The sequence below is a fragment of the Gopherus flavomarginatus genome, chromosome 3, assembly GCF_025201925.1.
Source record: "Gopherus flavomarginatus isolate rGopFla2 chromosome 3, rGopFla2.mat.asm, whole genome shotgun sequence".
Lineage (NCBI taxonomy): Eukaryota > Metazoa > Chordata > Testudines > Testudinidae > Gopherus > Gopherus flavomarginatus.
Genome location: NC_066619.1, coordinates 67928730 through 67934729, shown reverse-complemented (window position 1 = coordinate 67934729; position 6000 = coordinate 67928730).

Sequence of the window (6000 nt, the reverse complement as noted above, 5' to 3'; positions counted from 1 at the left end):
CCCAAATATAAAGAAAAAAATCATCAAACTCTTGAGTTTGTTTAGCCATGCCAGAATTCCGGTAAAGACCTCTGCCCCGAGGACTGATGCTCACAGGCCCGATTTTACTAATTGCAGCTATATGTTGGAGCTAAACTTAGTTAGGGTTTCCCTGTTAGGAATTGTTGTGAGATGTTCAAGAATATTGTAGTATGTGTTTTTGTGATGTATATTTTATGGGGGTGACAGAGTCTACTGCTCAAAACTCTTGAGTTCATCCATACTCAGCGGGAGACAGCTATAATTGAGGGAAGGTGAAGATCTCTGCCCTGAGGGGTGATGATCACAGGTCTGCTTTTATGAATTCAGGAAGAAGAGAACCACAAAAAGAAGAATACCAGTCAATTCAAAGAATTGGGCACTTGCTGCTTGAACAGCACAAGACGGTCTGATAACATTAATGTCAGATCAGCAGTCCGTATTTTAAATGCATAGAATTTGTGGCCTGTGTACCTTTTGGTACTGAAGAAATCTGTATGTTTGATAACTATTTTTTTTTGCATAGTATTCACAGTATTGACGTAATGATAAGATTACATTTAGATTTACTAGAAGTCTTAGTTCTCAAATAGTCCTTTTATAAACAGCTTTATTACACTTTTGTGGCTTTATTCCAAACTGGAGAAACTCAAGATATGGGCATTCATGACTGTCCACATTTGCATATTTATCTTATATGTTATTATCCATAGGTGGAAGTTCCACTGTCAAGACAGAATGAACCCACTCGCTATTGCTGCAGTAAAATGGAATTACAGTGGGTACTTATGCAATCAAAATTTAGTGGGTTACACGTGCCCCATTCCAACAGAACAACTCAAGCTGCAAGAACTCAGTAGGACTTGCTCTGCCTTTGCTCCTCCTGCTGGCCTGGGGCTGCTGTAGTGCAGGTCAATGGAACTGAGCCACAGAGTCTCGCTATCTCTTCAATGCTTCTGCTGCTAGCGCTCAGGCACTGTGAAGGAGAAGTAGGACCATGCCTGACTGGAATGCTGAGGAGTGAAAAGTTTGGTGGGATGGGAGAGACTGAGACAGAAGTTGTGTGGTAGGTGGGTAGACTGGGACAGGAGCTGGAGGGGTGAGGAATGGGACAGGAGTCAGAGTGGGGTGAGGGAAGACTGGAACAAGTAGAGGCTAGAGGGCATTAAGGGGAAGGCTTGCATGTGACATGGGTGGATGGGTCTGTAACTACTAAAGCACATTCCCATCCTGAACCTGGAATAGAACCCAAGATTTCTGACTCTCAACTTTCCTCTGCTGTCAACAGGTAACTGAAACTCACTGGCAAAATATGAGTCTCATCTCTGTCTAGTGGATGGTCCACATAGAGGAAGACAACCTACCACTGCTAAGCTTACAGCTTACCACTGTTGTGTCATTAGGTCAAGTGAGAGAAGTCTGCAAAGTTGATCTAAAGGATCCTCCTTGTTGATGACCCCTGTGAGGTGAACATTGTTTCACATGATGGCATTTCTGTGGCGACTGTTTGTTTTTTTACTGAGGAAGTGACATTTAAAAAGCTACATTAAAATAATGTTTAAGGTGCAAAGTCAGGCCATCAAATGTTAGGAAGTGCCAAAATTAAGTTGCCTGTGGAACCTTAATTCATCCACCGAGCTCATGCATTGTGGTACAGTCTTGCTCACATATTATTTTTTCCATGAGACTCTGGCCTCATTCATTCTACAGGCTGGATTCTGCTCTCTGGAAAGATGACTATTTGATATTCCATTTTATCACATGTTTAAAGCTGGGTGTGTGCTTTAAGTTCCTTGCTGAGTTGGGTCTAAATAACATATCCAAACTCACATGAGAAATCTTTGGCATAACTAACTACGTTCCTCTGAGCCTCTAATCACAGGAAGCATGGCAGCTTTTCTGCTGCTTCTGCACAGATAGGTTATAGAATACACAGGAAAAACTCCTCCTACATACACAGCCATGAAGCTCAGAGTAGAAATTTTTAGCAATGATTTTGCCAAAGAAGGGAGAATTGTTTATTGTTTGAGTGTAGCAAATTTCATACTTTCCTCAAGTTGTGTTCTATTGCCCCTTAAATCATGATATATTCACAATTGTACATAGCAGCTATTGTCATGTAACTAATACAAAATGTTTTTGAATCTTTCCAACAATTTTTCCAAGTTGAACTTCATATTAATTATTATTATTATAATTATTATTATTATTATTATACTCTTTTCTGTTGTTGCTGTCACGCAGTAATGATAAATGTAGGCAATGTGCATTTGTTGCAGTATGAAATCGTTCCATATGGCTTCTATTTCATAATTAGTATTGTCACTGAAGAATGTTTCAAGTGGGATTTATACAGTATTAACTGTGAGGAATGTCAGAAACATTGAAATGCCTCTATTAGAATGTTGTATCTTTTGCCTGAAAATATGGAAGGCTGAGATGTGCAAAGATATATGAGTTGAAATTAACAACATTGAAAATGTGTCCCTTTTCAAATTCACTCTGCTTCAGTGTAAAGGCAGTGTTCTCTGACAAATCAGTCACATACATGAAAATCTTGTAAAAAATAGGCTTGTCTTCCAAGTATCTGGAGGTCAGTGAAAATTTCATTGCAGCTTTATGTGGGTATTTCATCATATGAAGATCACCTTATTGTGAAAGAATGATATCAGAAGCTGAGACTGTTTGTAGAGGACTGCATTTGCCAAGCTTATGTTTAATACAAACATGTATCTATCTGTTTATTCCAGGTTTCTCTATAGCACTCTTCACCTAGTATCTGTACAGCTTATAACTAATTCCTTCTTTCTTTCTTTCAATAGCGGAGAGTCTAAACATTTATCCTATCGTCATGTTGTTAAAAGGGGAAAACCAGTCTCCTGAGAAAGATTAACATACTCCTCTGTTCTGTACCTGGATCAAAGTCATCCCTTTAAAAAATAAAAAGGGCCAATAGACTAAAATTATAGAGATGGTTTCATATTCGCAAATCAAAAGGCATTTTTCCAAAAGAAGCATTATTAGCAAGAGGCCATAGCCAGAAATTTGCTAGGAGGACTGGACCCATGACATTCTTATTTAGGTCTGTTTATCTTCAAATCAGAGAATTTTACAAGAAAACAATAGCCAATTCAGAATTTGTCTAATTTACCAAACTTAACTGTAAATACTTAGCAATAGGGAGGCACTTGTCAGAGCCTGAGGATGGGATTCTGGTGGTCCACAGAAGGGCTGATATTACCAGGGCCGCCCAGAGCCCCCCACCACCGAATTGCCACAGAAGACTCGGCACTTCGGTGGTGGGTCCCGGGGTGGAAGGACCTCTTGCCGTGGGTCTTCAGGGCACTTCGGCAGCAGGTCCCAGAGCAGAAGGACCCCCCACCACTGAATTGCCCCTGAAGATTTGGAGCGGAAGAAGCTCTGAGGGCCCAGGCCTCGTGAGAGTTTTCTGGGGCCCCTGGAGCGAGTGAAGGACCCCGCTCCAGGGCCCCCCAAAAACTCTTGTGGGGGCCCCTGTGGGGACCGGGGCCTGGGGCCAGTCTAATCTCGGTGGCTCTGGATATTACAGCTGAAAATGATGCTACATTCTTTTGATTTATCAGTTCATCTAGAAGCAAATGAGGATTTGACTACAGAGCCCACGAATGATTCATAGATTCCAAAGACCAAATGGACCATTGTTAGCATCTAGCCCAGAGATGGGCAAACTACAGCCTGCGGGCCACATCTGGCCCATGGGACCCTCCTGCCTGGCTCTTGAGCTTCCCGCTGGGGAGGCTAGCCCCCAGACCCTCCCCTACTGTCTCCCTCCCTTGCTGACTCCCCTCCCCCACAGCCACATCACCACACAGGCAGTGCTCTGGGTGGTGGGACTGCATGCTCCTGCAGGGCAGCACAGCAGCGTATCTGGCTCTGGACGGGTGGCGCGGCAGCCAGACATGCTGCTCTGAGAGGCATGGTAAGGGATCTGGGGCCGGTGGGTTGGATAAGGGGCAGTGGGTCCTGGAGGATGGGGAGCAGGGGATGAGGGGGTAGATGGGGTCGGGACAGTCAGGGGACAGGGAGAAGGGGGAGTTGGATAGGGGGTAGGGTCCCGGGGGGGCAGTTAGAGGCAGGGGTCCCGGAAGGGGGCGGATAGGGGACAAGAAGCAGAGGAGTTGGATGGGTTGGGAGTTCTGAGGGGGCAGTCAGGGGGTGAGAAATGGGAGGGGTTGGATAGAGGGCGGGGGTCAGGCTGTTTGGGAAGGCACAGCCTTCCCTACCCAGCCCTCCATACAGTTTTGCAACCCCAATGTGGCCCTTGGGCCAAAACGTTTGCCCACCCCTGATCTAGCCTGACATCCTATGTAACATAGGCCACAGAATCTCCTCAAAATAAATCCAAGAGCTTATCTTTTAGAAAAATATCCAATCTTGATTTAAAAATTGTCAGTGATGGAGAATCCACCACAACCCTTGGTAAGTTGTTCCAGTGGTTAAAAAGTTACACCTTATTTCCAGTCTGAATTTGTCTAGCATAAACTTCCAGCCATTGGATTATATTTCTCTGGTTTCTCTGCTAGACAAAAGTTATTAAAGCTAGATTAAAATTATTAAATGTTTGCTCCCCTGTAGATACTTATAGACTGGAATCAAGTCACCTGTTAATCTTCTTTTTGTTAAAATAACTTATCTATTACTATAAAACATGTTTTCTAATCCTTTAATCATTCTCATGGTTCTTCTCTGAACCCTCTCCAATTTATCAACATCCTTCATGAATTGTGAGCACCAGAAATGGACAAATTATTCCAGCAGTGATTGTATTAGTGCCAAATCCAGAGATAAAATAACATCTCTGCTCCTCTTCAAGATTCCCCTGCTTATGCACCCAAGGACTGCATTAGTCCTTTTGGCCACAACATTATATTGGAAATTCATGTTCAATTGATTATCTGGTACTACCTCCAAATCTTTTCAAAGTCACTACTCCCCATGATAGAGTTCCCCATCATGTAAGTATGGCCTACATTATTTGGTCCTAGATGTATACATTTACATTTGTACAATTGTGCATATACTTTCTCATCTCCTAACCACTGCTTGTTTTTCTAAAAATATGATATTTACTGTTGGAGAATTTTGCTGATTTGTCAGACCATTATATGCGGTCAGCACTGGGGAAAGAAATTGGACAGGAAGTAGGGGGAGTTAGTACTGCAGAAGCCAGAGTATACTTGTACAGATAGTGCATTTATCCTGCTGCACAAGTTGACGCCCTGATCCTGCAAACACTTATGTGAACGCTTTACTTTACTGCTATGATTTGCCCCATTCAATGGGGCTATTCATGGTAAAATTATTAAGAGCTTTATAAATGTTTACAGGATAGGTGTCTGAGTTTGGCAATAGATGAGAATTTGATCAGTTTCTCTCTTTTACTTGGGTACTGTTCTCAAACAATTAGGCTACAATAGCAGACATTTTTGCATGAATTTTCAATTAAAAATGATCACCACATTATAAGATGGCAAATTTCAGAAAATATATAGATTACATTTGGATGAGCACCAAATGTTAATATAAAAAACTGGCAAATCAATCTACATTAAACATGAAGAACTATGAACAGAATGAGTCCCCACTGAGGTTCATGGTAATGTCTTGACTGTAGAACAATTTGTACATTTATATCATAATGCTTTTTTGCTCCATTAGAAATATATAATTACATGATACCAATAAAATGGAGATTGTGTGTTTCAAATAGAACAAGACAGTTATCTTGCTGGCATAATGAAAATAAAGTCATGCAGCTTTGCTCCTAAAGAAGCTCTCATTGCCAGTCAGAAAAATACTTTAAAAAGAGCCTAAGTGTGCAGACAGACGGAAAGAAGCTTTTTATAAAGGAATAGAATTGTACTTGAGTAACATTTGGAAATCACTTAGAGCATAATGGAGTAGGTGAAAGTGGTGAATAGAAAAAAGTTAATACTTTTAACG